Here is an 18,120-nt window from a genome sequence, read left to right as displayed (position 1 = left end):
CATTACATAACAAGCACTTAGAAATACACAAAAATAAAAGATCCATTAACCAACAACAGAATTTTAATAATTATTAACTAGAAAGGAAATAAAATTAACCTTATCTTAGAAGGTTGTCAGAGATCTACTCTGTTTATGCAGATGGGAAATATGTTCTGAACTATTAATATTAGACCTCAATTTCAGAAGTCCAAGCTTTCCTCAAAATCAGAAGTAAACCTTCAGGGAGAATTCAAAATAAATGTATGGATTCTATGAGCATGTGCATATTTACCTTACTGACTTATTTTGATCTTGTTCTATTCTTGAGCTATCCTTCAATTCATATTTTGATGAGTACCTAGTATGTACTTTCCCAATATATTCAGAATAAAATTCAAATTCCTTATCCTGGCAGTCAGGAACCTCACCTCCAGTCACTCTCCCTATTTGTTTGCCTTGCTTTAGCCACTCTAGAATCCTTATAGTTCTTTAAATACACAAAGTTTGTATTCAGTGCTTTGCATTTACCTACAGGGCTTTGTGTATGCTGTTTCCATCTGGAGCTTTCTCCCCTCTCATACTCCCATTCTCACCCCGAAATCTTTACCTGGCTGATTCTTTCTGTCCTTCAACTCTCAACTCAAATGACACTTTCTCTGGGAATTCTGTCCTGAACACCGAGTGGACAGTACAATAGCTTTCTTCCGCCCATTGTCGTCTTGCATGCATAGTTTTTTACATGGACCACAGTTTGTTATTTTATAAATATTTGTGTACTTATTAAATGTTTGATTTCCTTAGGAGACTATAAGTTCCATGAGGGTTTCATAATATAGATCATTTCTATATTCCCAATATTAAGCATAGTTAAATAATGAATTAATGATCCTATTGTGGTAGGTTCTGTAGCGCTTAGAAAGGTTTATTAAATATGGATGCTACCCCTAAAAATTTATTTTCTAGTAAGGGGATAAGGCATGCACATAAAGTATTACAAAATATAGAAAGTAATTCATGTCTCAATAAAGTGTAGATGAGTGCTATCTTAGTTCCCTAGGGCTACAGTGACAGATTACTACAAAATTGTTGGCTTATTAATACCAGAAATTTATTCTCTCACAGTTTTGGAGGCTAGAAGTCCAAAATCACATTGTCACTAGGGCTGCCACATGTGCTAAGTGAATTTGGTGGGTAGGAGAGAGTAGATTATTTCTTGCTTAGGGAAGGATTCATGAAATTAATAGCATTTGAAGTGGACTAGGTAGGATGGGTTGGATTTGGACATAAGAAAACAGAATGATGGACATTCTAGATATTGGAAACAGTATGAACAAATGTAGGATAGGGAATTTGGCCTGTGTTGTATGGTATATAAAACTAGGGAGGTGATAATTAAGTAAAAAAATGAGCTTAGAGTTAGATTTTAGAATGCCATGGATATAGGTCAGGAATAGTTCCGTAGTCAATTATAAGGTCTGTCCAATAATTAGCCTTGTAATATGAAAAATACAGACATTTGTTGAAGAAGATACAAGAAACACTGTACATAGGACAATGACGCCTCAGTCCCCTTTAAATTAGGCACCTTGGGTCAGCTTGCGCACTGTCTGAGGGATGGACACGTTTGAAGCTCTGACTGGGGGGGGTGTGCAAGGGCAATATATGTAACCTAAACTTTTATACCCCTACAATATGCTGAAATAATAATAATAATAATGATAAAAAAAAGTAGGCACCTTGGGACCTCACATGGTGCTCCCAGCGTCTCTTAACCTAACCTGTCCACATTCACCATTCTCAAGTGTTCAGCTTGTTTCAGGCCTTCCAGAATGTGGATCACTTTCAACAGATTCTTGACTGTCTTTGAAGTGTCTGTGCCACACTTTTATTTGCACTGCATTCATTGCATCGTCCCCAGAAGCCTTCTGAATCATCTGAATAGTTTCCGTAAAGTAATGTTCAAGCTTAATGCAAAATTTGATGCAGATTTGTTACTCCACTGGCTCAGTCATTTTGAATATGACGGCCACACAGTACTCACGCTCACTCAACAGTGCCTAGCATCCCACTGACTAGAATGGTGAAGGTGTCATTGTTCACGCATGCTCATTACAGTCGACTGGCCTTGGCTGCCAGGTTACATCAATGTTGTGCAAACTGTTCTCATTATATTAACAATGGCTGAATACTTTCTGGACAGACTTTGTACAATTATTGATAGTGTTGTCTGAACAGTGGTGACATAGTCCTAGTGCTCTTGCTTCAGGAAAGTTAATGGGGCAACAGTATTTAGGATGAGTTGATCTCCCTGCCCCATTTCTCCCAATTAGAAGATTTTTGCAGGCAAAAGACGATGAAAGCCTGACTAGAACAGAGGTATCAAAGAATGAGAATTAACAAGACTTGACCACTTATTAGACATCTAAGAGGCAGATATTTTGAGTGAAGTTGTCCTAGAAAATTGGAGTGAGGAAAATTAGGATAGTTGAAAGGAGGATGATTTTTAACTAGGAGGATAAATTCAGTCTTGATATACTAACTCCAAGAAACTAGTGTGATTTCTAGTGGAAGATTTAAATAAAGATGTTGGAAACATAGGACTGAAGTTTTGATTAGATAACAGGTCTACAGATATAAATTTGTGCGTTATCAACAGTGAAATAATTGAAGTCATGTAATTCTGGGAAGCAGTACCAAGTCATGGGAAGAGTATAAATGTGGAGTTTGACAGACATGTTCATAACTTATGCCTACCATTTGCCTTTTATATAAGCTGGGACAACAGTGCTTAATGCTTCCACTTTCTCATATATAAAAGAAGAAAAATAATATTATCCTTTATTTAGGAGTAAATGAGTTGACTATTTAAAAGACCTATCATCTTTAAGCTGCTTTCATATTTTGGGGGCATAATTCTCAGTAAGAAATATATTTATTTTGCAATCTAGTATCTGTAAAATATGTGATTGGCTGTTTTATTTTCCTTTGATTCTATTTCATGTGATCCTCTACACTGACTTCATGACCTACAAATGGGTTGCAACCCACACCTTTGAAAACTGACCCTCCCACACATTCTAGTTCTCTAGTCACTGGCCCCAACAAGCACCCTACACTCAGATCACACAATTACTATTCAATGTTCTCTCAACTTCTATTTATTACTCCCTCTGTGTGGGCTTCTTACTAGTATCATATTATTCCTTGATGGCCCAGAAGAAATGGTAACCATTTACTTCCTCTGCTGTACCCATGTAATATTCTGTGTACAGGAAAGATGTATGTTTTTCCTAAATAGATTATGAACTCCTTAATAACAGGAAATAGGTGTTATTCGCCTGTGTATCCTGTTAAAACATTTTGTTCATAGGAGGCAGAGAATAAATATTAATTTATTACTGTAGAGAAAAGAGAGAAAAAGCTGAAGGAGAGAACCTTGTTGAGCACCTACATCTATGCCCCTACTCTGGTATGCCTCAATTCCTCCTTCTTCTCTGTATGCCTAAGCTTCCACGTAATCTTTTAAGGGCAGAACACTGTCTGTTTGTATTTGGAGCACAAAGACTGAGGCCACTAACTTTTTGTACATAGTCAACTGAGCTGCTTCATCATGGGGAGAGAGAAGGTCTGAATGGGATAAAATAAATTTGAAGAAGAAACTAAGATGTGTCCAGGACTTAGTTCTGCTTAGTTCTGGATAAAATACAGAAAAGTTCTTACATTAGCCTCTTTGGATTGGTAAGTGACAGAACCCAATGCAGGCAATGTGAAATAAATTAACAGGGCAAGTAATTCATTTTAAATTATTAAAGTTTATTTCATTTTTATCAGACTCTGGAAAACTTTTCTCTGATGGAAATACCTCTGGCAACAGTGACACAGTGCATGATACATGCTCTTGGCAAGTCTGAATTCCATGTCCTAATGGCTCTGTTCAGATTATTGATTTTATCATGCCTATAAAGCCAATTAAACTACTGAAGTTTCTAATGGTCTTATGGCCACTTTGTAAATCATCGTAAAAAATATTAAGTCAGGGGAGGGGAGACAAGATGGCTGACCAGACACACCAGTTACCAGACGTCTAAGAAAGAAGGAAAAGTTTTAGATAAAAAAGAAAAAACAACAAACAAATAAACAAACATAGATCAGGTGAAATTCCAAGGGAAAAGTGTCATAACCTACCAGAGATTCCTTGGGAAGAAGATGCAGAGCTGAACAAGAAAGAGCAAGATATCGGCAGAGATCAACCCCCAAGAGGATTGAAGTCCACCAAAAATGGTAGATAGGATGGTTTTTTTCTTCCTCCCTCACATCTCTAGTAGTCAACAGGCTCCTGAACTGCTGGAGAGCCTTTCTACCCTCACAAGTCCAAAAGCTGGTGCCACCAGTGAACTGGGAGCTTCTTGAAGACAAACCACCAGGCTGCTGGCCCCCCTGAGGTTGCTTCCCATTACCACAGAACCGAGCCAAGATGGCAGACAGCATATTGCTACTCCACCCATGTTTGTCCTCCAAAGGAGACTTCAGCCACTCAGTTTTCATCTCACTCATTCCCACACAAACATTTCTCAACTAAAGCCCAGGCTGCAGGAGCCACAGGGGTCGGTGGGTCCCCTAGAATCTGCGTGAGGTCAGAGCCCAGACATTCCAGGTGGGCTGCCTTCCAGAGAGAGGGAGAGAAATGACCAGAGTGCTAACATTCCTCCATTCAGACTCTTTTACTCCCCCTACTCTTCCCTGTCTGTGGCTGCCAAGAAAGACAATTGAGAAAGGGCTCTCAGGAGCAGCTACTTCTCCTCTGTTGGTGCATATACCACACCGAGGCTTCCACAGAGAGTGGGGCTCAAACCTTTCCTCTTAAAGACCTGCAGCAGATTACGGAGTGCTCACATGATAAGCTCCCTGCTCACTTGCCCTCCTTGGTGCTGCTTGCCTAGCTGCTCCATCAGAGCAGGGCACATCCCCAAGCAGAGGGACACCGAACCTGCTTGAGCACCTAGGCAACTCAGGACCAGCACATTTCTCCCTGGCTCAATCAGGAAATGATGTTTGGGGATGTGGGGAGGCAAAGGAGCTGGCATGGGAAGAAATGAAAAGAGAGTGCAGCATGGGTTCCAGCCACAGCATACTTGTGGAGCACCACTCCCCCCCACAGGAAGGCCATGCTCTCAGCCCACGGTGGGATGCTGGACAGGGAAGCTCCCAGCCCACAGCATTATCAGGGGAAGCTCAGCTAGTTTGAGCTCCTGCCTGCCAGCAGATGCCAAAAGGAGACCACAACGCAGGGGAGAGGCAAGAAGAGTGAAACCCCCTCTAGACAGCCAGACTGAATCTCAGATGCCTACTCCCCACAAGCCAACATTCTGGCTGGATGGGCCCACTTTGGCCCCTTCCTGGTGGCTTTCCCTAAATGCCTGGGGGTATACCTTTGACCCATGTCAAAATAGCTACCTTACCAGCTCTTGTGGAGACTGAGGGCAGGCTCACCTGACCCAGCCCCATCCATTCTCACTCTCCCACCCACCTCTGTTGTGGTGGACAATAAGGACTCACCTGGAAGTTCCAGGGCCTTACTCACAACCTGGGGTATTTGAGTGCTTCTCGTGAGGGGTTAGAGCCGGTCAGAGGTACCAAAGACAATACTGTAGCTAGTTTCTTCCAGCAAGCACCACCTACTGACAGGGTATTTGCACAGCCCTTTACAACATTTACTGGCTAAATCATATAGGGTGTGATTGATTCTTAAGCACAAGCACCTCCTACACTGTCTCAGAGATTAAACTGGGCATGCCAATACAATTTACACTGTTAAGAAGACCACAACATTGGGGAAAGAGAAAGGACTTCAAAGACCTCCATGCTGCATCTTCAACAAGAGATAGGGAACCTACCCAAACACACAGCTCACCACTACTACAGCCTACAAACAACTATCAAGTGAGAAAAACACCACATTAAGGATACCTATAATCAAAACATCCATCCAGAACTAGACTACTATAAAAGCACCCACAAGCAAAGCCAAAAGTTCTTACCCAAAAAATGCTACAGACACACCTTTACGAGTGAGGGAGGAAAAAGCCCCATCTAAACAAAAGAACATTCCAAAACATGAAGTTATAGGTGCTCCAGATGAGAGGAAATAAGCCAAAAAAACTCTGGAATGATGAAAAATCAGAGCAAAATGATATCCCCAAAGGGGAACATCAGCTCTATAGCAATGGATACCAACCGAAATAAAAATACTGAAGTAGCAGACAAAGAATTCCAATTGTGGATTATAAGGAAGCTCAATGAGATCCAAGAGAAAATGGAAAACCACTTCAAAGAAATCGGAAAAACAATTCAGGAAATGGATAAAAAATTCACTAAAGAGACAGAAATATTAAAAAACAAGCCATATATCGAAAACCCACAGCCAAAATCAGACTGAATGGGGAAAGCATTTCCACTAAGAACTGGAACAAGAGAAGGGTATCCACTGTCACCACTTCTATTCAACATTGTGCTGGAAGTCCTAGCCAGAGCAATCAGGCAAGAGAAGGAAATAAAAGGTATCCAAATGGGAGCAGAAGAGGTCAAACTATTGCTCTTTGCTGATGATATGATCTTATATATAGAAAACCCCAAGGATTCCACCAAAGGATGCTGGGAATTGATAAATTCAGCAAAGTCTCAGTTTACAAAATCATTGTACACAAATCAGTAGCATTCATATATGTCAACAACAGTCAAGCTGCTAACCAAATTAAGATTCAATACCTTTCACAATAGCAACATAAAAAAATAAAATACTTAGTAATACATTTAACTAAGGAGGTGAAAGACCTCTACAAGGAGAACTATGAAACACTGAGAAGGAAATAGCAGAGGACATGAATAGATGGGAAAACATACCATGCTCATGAATCGGCAGAATCAACATTGTCAAAATGTTTATACCAGCCAAAGTGATCTATAGATTCAATGCAATTCCTATTAAAATACCAACATAATTTTTTGCAGATCTAGAAAAAATAATTCTATGCTTCATATGGAACCAGAAAAGACCCCATATAGCCAAAGCAACCTTAAGCACAAAAACAAACAAGCAAACTTAAAAAAAAAATTGGGAGGCATCAGTTTATCAGACTTCAAGCTATACTACAAGTTTATAGTAACCAAAACAGAATGGTACTGCCACAAGAACAGAGACCTAGACCAATGGATCAGAACAGAAAACCCAGACATAAAACCATCCGCATACAGCCAACTGATCTTTGACAAGGCAACCTAAAATATACACTGGGGAAAAGAAGCCCTATTCAATAAATAGTGCTGGGAAAATTGGATAGCTACATGCAGAAGAATGAAACAGGATCCATATCTCTCACCACTCACAAAAATTAATTCAAGATGGATAAACAACTTAAATGTATGACATAAAACCGTAAGAACTCTAGAAGAAAATGTAGGAAAAACCCTTCTAGATATCAGCTTATGCAAAGGATTTCTGACTAAGTCCCCAATGGCAATTATAGCAACAACAAAAATAAATAAACAAACAAACAAACAAATGACACTTGATTAAATTAAAAAGCTTCTGCACAGCTAACGAAATAACCAACAGAGCAAATAGACAAACCTACAGAATGGGAGAATATATTTGCAAACTATACATCTGATAAAGGGTTAAGAACCAGAATCTCCAAAAAGCAAATTAGCAAAGCTCAACATCACTAATCATTAGGGAAATGCAAATTAAAACCACAATGATATTTTACTTGACCCAAGTTAGAATGACTTTTATTAAAAAGTTCAAAAACAATAGAGGCTGGCGAAGATACAGAGAGAAAGGAACACTTTTACACTGTTGGTAGGACTGCAAATTAGTTCAACCTCTATGGAAAATAGTATGGAGATTTCTCAAATAACTAAAAATAGACCAACCAGACAATCCAGCAATCCCTCTACCACTGTGATCCCCAAAGCCCTGGCCATGGACCGCTACTGGTCTATGGCCTGTTAGGAACCGGGCCACACAGCAGGAGGTGAGTGGCGGGAGTGTGAGTGAAACTTCATCTGTATTTACAGTTGCTCCCTGTTGCTCACATCACTGCATAAGCTCTGCCTCCTGTCAGATCAGCAGTGACATTAGATTTTCATAGGAGTATGAAACCTACTGTAAATTGTGCATGCAAAGGATCTAGGTTGTGTGCTTCTTATGAAAATCTAATGCCTAATGATGTGAAGTGGAGCTGAGGTGGTGATGCTAGTGCTGGAGAGTGGATGCAAATGCAGATTATCATTTGCAGAGAGGTTTGACTGAACAATAAATGTAATGTGCTTGAATCATTCTGAAACTATCCCTCCCATTCTTCACCAACCCACCACCCCATCCATGGAAAGATTGTCTTCCATGAAACCAGTCCCTGGTTTAAAAAGCTTGGGGACTGCTATACTACTCAGTATTTGCCCAAAGGGAAATAAATAATTTTATCGAAAAGACACCTACACTTGAGTGTTTATTGCAGCACAATGCACAATTGCAAAGATGTGGAATCAACCCAGGTGCCATCAATTCATGAATGAATTAACAAAATGTGGTATATGTATACCATGGAATACTACTCAGCCATAAAAAGGATGAATTAATATCCTTTGCAACAATTTGGGTGGAACTAGAGACCATAATCCTAAGTAAAGTATCTAAAGATTGGGATAACAAACACCAACTGTACTTGCTATTAAACTGAAACTAACTGATGAGCACACATGTGCACAGAGGGAAGTAAAACTCAGTGGATATCAAGCAGGGGGCAGGGAGGAGGTGATGGGTGAAAATCTACCTAACAGGTACAATAAACACTATCTAGTTTATGGGAACACTTATAACCTTGACTTGAGCATTACAACAGTCATCCATGTAACCAAAAATATTTGTACCCCCATAATATGTTGAAATTTAGAAAAAGGATATTAAGTAAACCAAATAAATTTTCCCCTATATGAGTCATTGCCCAACCAAAGTCATGATATCAATACGTATAGAAAAATTGGGGGAAAAAAACCTTTTTGATAAGAATCAATGTTTTCAGAATACTCCTTTATATATTTTGGACTACAGTGGAGGGGACTACAGTTCAATAGGTCTCAATAAATGAGACTAAGGCAAATTGTTTCTCAGGAAACACTTCTCAGATTCTCAGTACACAGCAACTGTTGAAACCTCAGATTCTAAATTTTGGATCTATTCTCAGGTCTAGATGTCTAAGAATGATTCACATTGGTGGCCAATACAGTTCGTGTAACCTGCATGCCCTACCCTAGGCCTCAATTATTTATTTGAAAAAGAGGTGACTGGATTTTTATTTCTTACATCCTTTTCAGCTGTCATGTTTGATGATGCTCTGCCCTTAAATCCCTTTCACCTCAAATTCTTAATCTTAGGAAATGAAAATATTTTTGTAAAGTTCTTTGATGTCCTTAAATGTTATTCAACATGATAACAGTACAATTCACTAGACCTAAATTTTATCATTTTAAGTTTTGCCTCAGAGGCCAAGTTTTATGAGAGCCTTAATTTGCATCACCAGAAGCTGATTTAATAAAAGTGAAGGGATTTCTTTTGGAAATAAATTGTAAAAAGTGATGATGGGGAAGAGGGACAGAGAACTTTATGCAAAAAAACCAGGAAGCTAAACTTAGAAGGAGTCAAAAGCGTTCTGAGTTCTAAAGAATACTGTGTGTGGTCTTATTAGTGTTGACAAACTGGCCCTGAGTTTTGCACACTGAAAGTATACTCTGCTGATGGTGACTTCCTAAATCTCTGGCCTCTTGATCTAGTACCTATTGTACCACTTGCCCCATTTTCTTGAAGCACTATCCACTGTATGGCAATAAAACAAACTGAGGTGGCAGAGGTTCATCTACGCTGGAGTCAGGCAGATTTACCTCTGGAGCCAGCTCTGGCGTATGGGATATAAGACACACAACTTAAATGGAAAACTAATGAAGACCATTTCACAGACAAAAATAACATGGTATGAACGGGAACCTCTCACTTTGGCTAGAAGAAAGAAGTGTGTAGTCAATGAGGTAAAGGACTGGGAAACCAATACCTAGCATGATGTGAAGAACAGAAGGCTTGTCTTTGGCAAATTTCTCTATAATTATCTTCCTGACAGTCAAAAACTTTATTAAGCCTGTGTTTACAATAAATATTATTGACAGAATGAATACTAAATTTATGACTTTTAAAAAATTTTGTAATTCTGCTAATAACACCTGCTAGTTTGTGATTACCTATTATTGTGCCAAGGGCTGGGAATTAAAAAACAAATAAGAAAAAGCCCCTGCTCTTAGAGACCTTGCTGTCTATGGCTTTGAACCGTTGTAGTTATGACAAAAACAACCACCACCATCATTTATTCACTCATACCAGCCAGACACTGTCCTCAGTTGGCGACACACATAAGCTGCCAAAGTTCCCTCCATCTCACCAGATACCGTGACAGTTAGGTGATACTGCCCTGACCATGTATCACCTCTCAAAAAAATGAACTTAGCAGGAATTCAGACAATAGGCAGAGACATTTAAACAATCCCAGGATTGTCTACTGTCAACACACAAGAACTATAGTCAATAATGAAAGAGTGCAGTGAACTGAAGTGAAAATGGAAGAAATTGAATCACCTTTAGTGTACTCTGTTTGGCAGGGACTGTGACACTGAAAACCATGACGCAGTGTGCCCCGCATCTGGTGTTCTAACAATAGAAGGTTAAGTGTTTTAAGACTCTTTAGTGAAAGACCTTGCAATACATTAAACTACAAAACTTAGGAACACATCACAAGCTTCTGGATTTCATTATCGAAATGTACATTTTGATATAAAATTAAAAATATATAATATTGACTTTTCTTGTAGTATTTCACAACCTTTGAATACAGCATAAAAATGCTTTTCCTTTTTCCTCCACCAACTATAAGCTTCTGTTTTCTTACCCTGGGCGTCTGAATCTTTTATATGCTTTGGTTCTATTCACTGCCTGTTATTCAAACGTTGAAATCCCAAATGTTAATTGTTCTTCCAAGTACATTGACAAAACAGCAGCTAAATAAGGGTAGACCAGACTGTGGTAGACTCTGACATGCATTTATGGAACAATGGGGCTCTGAGAGACAGCCTTGTAGCTCACGGGAAGACATAAGATGTGCTATTTTGACTGCTTCGTAGCAGAATGGGGAACACACGCACACAAGGGAATTATGCATTTTATTTAGTTTTGTCCAAAGTCCTCAAGGCAACAGAATCTTGTGATGTCATCATAAACTTTCTTTCTTTTCATTTCCATTGACACAAAGGCTAAAAATTTCTAATGACATCACAAAGGAAAATCAAATGTATTTTGATTCCATAAGAAATACTCTTTCACCTTCAGTGAGACTAGTAGAAAAACACAAGCATCTTTCCAGACAGGGTATATGTCACTGTGCTGGTACACACTGGGTGTCACCCTCCCTGGTGAAATTCAAACCAGCCAAAAAAAAAAAAAGGATTCACAATTTAGATTGGATAAAAAAGACATACTGAATGTTGAGATCAACAACTTTTTTTAAAAGAAGAAAATCATTTAAACATATATTTCTTCAGGGACATTCAAATTTTTACTCATGTCTGGTTACTATGTAACCATTGTTTCTATCCCTTTTTGGGTTGGTCACAGAAACACAGAGGAAGGTACAGGAAGCTTTGACTTACAGGGATACAGTGTAGCTCAATCTTTTGTTTTTAAGGTGCAGTGATTTCAGTCTCTAAATGTAACTTCAGGCAGTCTGAAAAGAAACAGGTTAAAATCTCTTTCAGTTATAATTGGTATTTCAGATTTAATTAAAAATTAAACTTTCATAATGTTTCACCATCCAAAGCAATGCATTATCAGTCAAGCGTGGCTTTTTCTTCTTCTTCTTCTTCTTTTTTTTTCTGTTAAGGAAAAAAAAACCCTCTTCCTAGAGTAGTATTTTAATGAAAAGAAAAGGATCTGAGAAGGAAAAAAAAGCAATCCTGAAAAACAAAATATGCCTTCATGTTAAGGACTTCATAATGATATGACTAGAAGCTCAGTGTTTCAGAATTTTAGCTATATTCTATCTGATTTTTCAAAAACTCCTAAACAATTTAACAGCCTAAAGGTTACATAAAATGTTAAGTTCAGAGAATATAGAAGAAAATCTATGGCTCTGAATACACATGTTAAAAGAAAATTATGACTTCAAATAAAATTTTAAAAAATGCTAGATCTATGACTTTCCAATGACTGAATTGGTGGTGAGGTAGATGGTGAAGTAGAAGTAAATGAGCATATTTAACAACAAAAAACGGCCATTGAAATGTCCTATATTATGGGTTTTGCATGCCCCATTTCGCATCATACTGTACATCTTGTCACATGCAGCCACTTTTGCTTGAAGCAGCACAGGAAAAACATGCGGGTTTGAACCAGACCTCCCGGTTTAAATAACTCTAATCATGTTTCTTATTTCTTAATATGTATCTTTAATATTTCAAATTAAGAGTCCAGATATTAATATCTCCAAGTATGTCATAAACATTGGGTTTAAAACATCATGCTATTTTTTTCAATCCTTTCTGTCTTCAAACAAAGCCATCTAAAATAATAGTTTTTGAAAAAAACACACACCAGATAAAGTCATCCCTGTTTTCAGCTTCATATAACTGACAAAATAGGATTTAGGAAAATTTAGTGTTTTAAATGTAAACTGAGATAATATAATTATCTTTCTTTTACTTTACAGCATGGAAGTTTTTTAAATATATTTATAGCACTAAATGTGGTATGTTTATGTTCAACTTCCCATTAGTGCAAAGTAATATTTTAAAACTTCCATATATGAGAGCATAACCATAAATCACCCCTGAAATTGTACCTATTATTAGAAAATGCATCCAGTTCTCACTTGTGAATCCTGTTTTCTTTTTCCCTTGAAATATATGGAGGAATATTTTGGATAACGTGTCTATTTGATGTACAGAGATTTTAAATGCAAACGTGCTCAGATTCACACTAAATCCACCCATGAATGGGATTACATTTAAAAAAAAAAATCATTGACATTGACTAACTAAACTTTTTCCCTGCCTCTCACATGCCTGAATTAGACTTAAAACACAACAGCATAAAGACAGAAATTATGGAGGTGTCACCAGGGACAACTGAATGAGAGGAGGGGAGTGCATATAATTCCTTATAAGGCAGCAAAACATTCATAAAAGAAACTGACAAAAATAACTTGTCTTCAGAAATTAATGGGATATAATATAAATAAATTGAATAACAATAATCCCTAATAAATGACTCAGAAATATAAAAGCTGCCCGCCTTTAGATAAATCTGAGTTATCATCTGGTATTATTCTACTCACCAATAAAATATGGTTAGTGAAACTGATTCACTGTCTAGTTCAGACAAAAAAAGGTGATAGAAACTAGGCTGAATATTTACATGTAAACCTTTTAAATGACAACTAGTAGTTCAGTTCAATCAGTCAGATTTCCTTTTCCTCAATTCACCAGATGTTGAGTGAATTGAACTATCAGTTCAAAATAATAAAGCCAATGCTATGAACACTGTACTAAGTTACATTTCTCCCCTCCCCTCATGTCATTCCTCCTTGTCCTCTTTGACCTTTCTCTTCTAATTTTGCCTGTTTCTTCCCTACTTTCACTTTTTTCCTTACTTCTTTTTCTCTCATTTTTTTCCCCTTGGTGAGGGTAATGAAGCTCAAAAATAACATCTTGTATCCTGTTGAGGGAAACTTGGTCACAACTATCCTTCCAGATGACAAACTCATTCTTAAATGTCTGTTTCCCAATCCAAAGAAAACAGAGCAATTGAGAAAATAGAGACACAACATCACTTACCACTACCAACACCACCACTTTTAATTCCCAGGCTGTATTCATCACAAGGAGGACTGAAATTTATTTACATTATACCTAACCTCAAATAGGACCACAAATAAGACTAATAACAGGACCATTTTGTGGCATTCAGGCAAACGGCTGGGCAAAACAGATGGATCTTACTTTGAGCCAGGACTCAAAAAATACAGTCGCCAACTCACTGTTGGCGACTACGTATCTTGGCCCGAAGATGGACCTGGAAGTGGGACCAGTTGTCTTTGATATGAATACTGCTCATCTTCATATCTGCCTCACGAACAAATCATTCACTCTGTCACTACGTAGTGGGGTTAAGTATTGGGTAAGAATTGCTTGGAAAATTGGTCATCAAGGAAGTGAAATATTTGAGGGAATGTCCGGTGAAATGAAGGAGCAGAAAGTTAGGACCAGGCCCTTATTTTTGGCACTACTGTATACTTTTCAACTTTCTGGTCTTTTTTTTTTTTTTCTTCAAGTTCATTACTGTACACTGAGCTCAACTTTGAAATAGTAGATGTACAGAGTATATGTCATCCATAGAATAACTTGCCCCTGACATTTCAGATTTCAAAATCTGTTAAAAAAATTTTAAGACACATAGATCAATCTCAGTCATTATTAAAACTGACAACCAGTGTCTGACTTCTTTAGTCAGAACAAAATACAGAGTTTATAGATTACAGTCAATATCCAGTGATGCACTGAAAAACAGCTCAGTAATCAATGCAAATTACAAAGCCCAGAAAACTGTTTTTCTCAGCAGAGACCCTTTAGCAAAAGAGTTGTACATTCCACACTAGTTAAAGATTGTGAATGGCTTTCCAGAGAAGTAGCAAATGCATTATATTACAGTAACCTATCCTGTAAGTCACAAAGCCACAAACAAAGCACTCGGTCAATTAAAAAAAAAAAAAAAACTGAAGGGGGGTGAGGAACTACAGCTCTTAACATTGACTAGGAACAAAGGGCTGCTTCTGACCACACTCTACTTTTTAAAATCCTTACATGGAAGGAGTTTTAGATACCACCGGGTCACAGAACTTCAAAGAAAGAACAACAATGTGCTCCAGTTTAGGAGGTCTACGCTCATTCAGGCACTTTTCTTATTGCTCTCCCAACTATTCAGCATGGATTGTATCTTGCTCAGATCATTTTTTGAGAATTCACTCACCTCTCTATGATTTATTTATTCAGACACTGTTCATATTTGATTTAAAAGAGACGGCCCTGTTTGTGGTCAGCATAGAAGGATAATTATAATACTTTAATTATGTCTTTTAGTTTTTTCTTTTCACCCACTTTTTCTTCCACCAGAAAATTTCAAAGACAATCCCAAATATCATATTATGTCATCCATCAATACTTTATTATATATTAATAAAAGATAATGACCCACATATCATCCCATATAAAAATCACAGTAATTCTTTAATGTTATCAAATATCCTGTCTATGTCAAATGATTGACTTTTAAATGTTTTTCTTTTTATACCGCTGGTTAGTTTGAATTAGGATCTAAATAAGATCTAAAAATTACATTTGAATAATAATTCTCCTTTAATCTATAAATTCTCCATTCCTTTTTTTAATTTTAACCTTTTATTTTGGAACAATTTTAGATTTTTGGAAAAGTTGCAAAGGTAATACAGAGTTCCCATATTTCCTTCACTAGCTTCTCCTAATATTAACATATTACATAACCATGGTAAATTTGTCAAAACTAAGAAATTAACATTGATACAATATTATTAACTAAAATGCAGACTTTATTCAGATGTCACCAGTTTTTCCATTAGTATCTTTTTTCTGTTCCAAGAATGCAGTCAAGGATACCACGTTGCATTTAGTTGCCATGTCTCCTTAGTCTCATTTGACCTGTGACAGTTTCTCAGTCTTTCCTTGTTTCTCATGACCTTGATAGTTTTGAATAGTAGTGGTCAGATATTTTGTGAAATATTTCACGGTTTAGATTTGTCTGATATTTTCTCATAATTAGACTGGAATTACGAGTTTTAGAAATAATACAAAAGAGGTGAAGTGCCTTTCTTATAATACCAGGGGATACATGATATCAACATGACATCACTGGGGATGTTAACCTTGGTCACTTGGTTAAGGGAGTGTTTACCGGTTTCTCTACACTTCTCTTAATTTTAATAAGCATAACTTCATTTTTGACAGCTTATTGAGGTATAATTTACATAACATATATTTCACTCTTATTAAGTATGCAACCCAATGATTTTAAGTAAATTTAGTGTTGTATAACCACCACCACAGTCCATTTTTAGAACATTTTTCATTACTTCAAAAAGATCCTTCATGCCCTTAGGCAGTCAATCCCAATTTTTATCCCTAGCCCAAGATAACAGTATGTTTTCTGTCTCCAAAAATTTGCATTTTCAGGACATTTCTTATAAATACAATCACAATATGTGGTCTCTTTCATGTGGCTTTTTTCACTTACCATAATTCATTTTTTTGAGATTCATCTATTTTGTGGTATTAAGCAGTAATCTATTCCCTTTTATTGATGAATAGTATTTCACTGTGTGGATATAGCACAACATTTTGTTTATTCAATCATCAGTTGACAGACATTTGAATTGTTCCCAATTTTTGACTATTATATTTAATAAATAATGCTGCCATGAACATTCACATATAAAGTCTCTGTGAGGACATATGTTTTCATTTCTCTTAGGCAGATACCTAGAAGTGGAATTGCTGGGTCATAAGGATTAGTTCGTTTTAACTTTTAAGAAATTTCCAAACCATTTTTCATAGCAACTGCACTATTTTACATTCCCATCAGCAATGTAGGAAGGTTCCAATTTCTCCATATCTTCACCAGCAGTTGTCATTGTCTGCCTTTTTTATTATAACCACTCTAGTGGGTGTAAAGTAGTACCTTGTGGTTTTCATTTACTTTTCCCTAGGATTAATAATGTTGAGCATCTTTTTATGTGTTCATCAGCCAAGCCTATGTCTCTGGTTAATCACTTTGGTGAGTAGTCAAACATTTTGCCCAATTTTTAATTGGGTTGTTTGTCTTGTTATTATTGAAGAGTTCTTTATATATTATGGATATAAATTCTATATCAGACTAAAAAGATCATAATCTTACAGATATTTTCTCCAGTCTGAGGCTTGTCATTTAATTTTTTTAAAGGTGTTTTTTTGAAGTGCAAACATTTTAAATTTTGTTGAAATCCAAATTATTAGGCTTTTTTAAATCAAGCTTTTTGTGTGATATCCAAGAACTCTGTCTAACCCAAGGTTATGAAGATTTTCTCCTGTTTTCTTTTAGAAGTTTTACAATTTTAACATTTAGCTTCATGACTCATTTTGAGTTAATTTTTGTGTATGGTATGAGGTAAGGTTTTAAATTTTTTTCATAATCCTAGAATAAAGGATGTTCATCAATATTCATATCATCCTAGAATCTATTAACTAGCACCAATTATTGAAAAGACTATCCCCTCCCCTGTTAAATTTCTTGTCACCTTGGTCGAAATCAATTGACCAAAAATAAAAAGGTTAATTTTCTAAACTCTCAATTGCATTCCATTGATCTACATGCCACAACTACTCTCTCTTTTTTGCTGTAGTTTTCACAGTAAGCTTTTAAAACCAAGAAGTGTACATTTTCAATTTTATCCTCCTTTTTCAAAATTATTTTTACTATTCTGAGTCTTTTGCATCCTCGTGTAAATTTTAGGATTAGTTTACCAATTTCCTCAAAAATGCCTTTTTTGGTTATTGTGACTGGAATTGTTTCTTAATTTCATTGTTTGTTACTAATATATAGAAATATAATTGATTTTTATACAATGCTGTTGTCTCTAATTGACTTGCTAAATTACTTCATTAGTTCATGTGTTTGTGTGTGTGTACATGCGCATTACTTAGGATTTTCTACATATAGGATTATAATGTCTGCATATAAAGAGTTTTACTTTTTCCTCTCCAATCTGGATGCCATTGGTTTCTTTCAGCTCTGTCTTCCCTTTCCTTTTTCCCTCCTTTCCTCTCTTTCTTTTCTTCTTTTTCTTTCTTTTGTTTTCTTATCATCCTGAGTTGAATCTCCAGTAGTGTTGAATAGAAGAGGTAAGATCTGACAACCTTGCTGCTTTTCTAATCATAGGAATATATCACCCAGTCTTTCATCATAAGTATGACGCCATAGTT

At 36.8% G+C, this 18,120-nt stretch overlaps 1 protein-coding gene across 9 annotated transcripts in view; it reads right to left on the bottom strand.

The window, feature by feature from the left end:
- Positions 1-18,120, bottom strand: part of ZBTB20 (zinc finger and BTB domain containing 20) — a 762,522-nt gene that overhangs the window by 445,352 nt on the left and 299,050 nt on the right. For 7 of the 9 annotated variants that reach the window (XR_006732696.1, XR_006732695.1, XM_045540230.1 and 4 more), the window contains one exon: positions 11,728-11,801. The exons of the other annotated variants lie outside the window; for them this stretch is intronic. The gene's annotated coding sequence lies outside the window, so the exon portion shown is untranslated. The remainder of the gene's footprint in view (positions 1-11,727; positions 11,802-18,120) is intronic. 9 annotated transcript variants of the gene reach the window in all.

Source organism: Lemur catta, chromosome 1 (assembly GCF_020740605.2).
Source record: "Lemur catta isolate mLemCat1 chromosome 1, mLemCat1.pri, whole genome shotgun sequence".
In the NCBI taxonomy this organism is placed as follows: Eukaryota; Metazoa; Chordata; class Mammalia; order Primates; family Lemuridae; genus Lemur; species Lemur catta.
The sequence above is the reverse complement of the archived record's forward strand: the minus strand, read 5'-3'. Positions and strand labels throughout refer to the sequence as shown.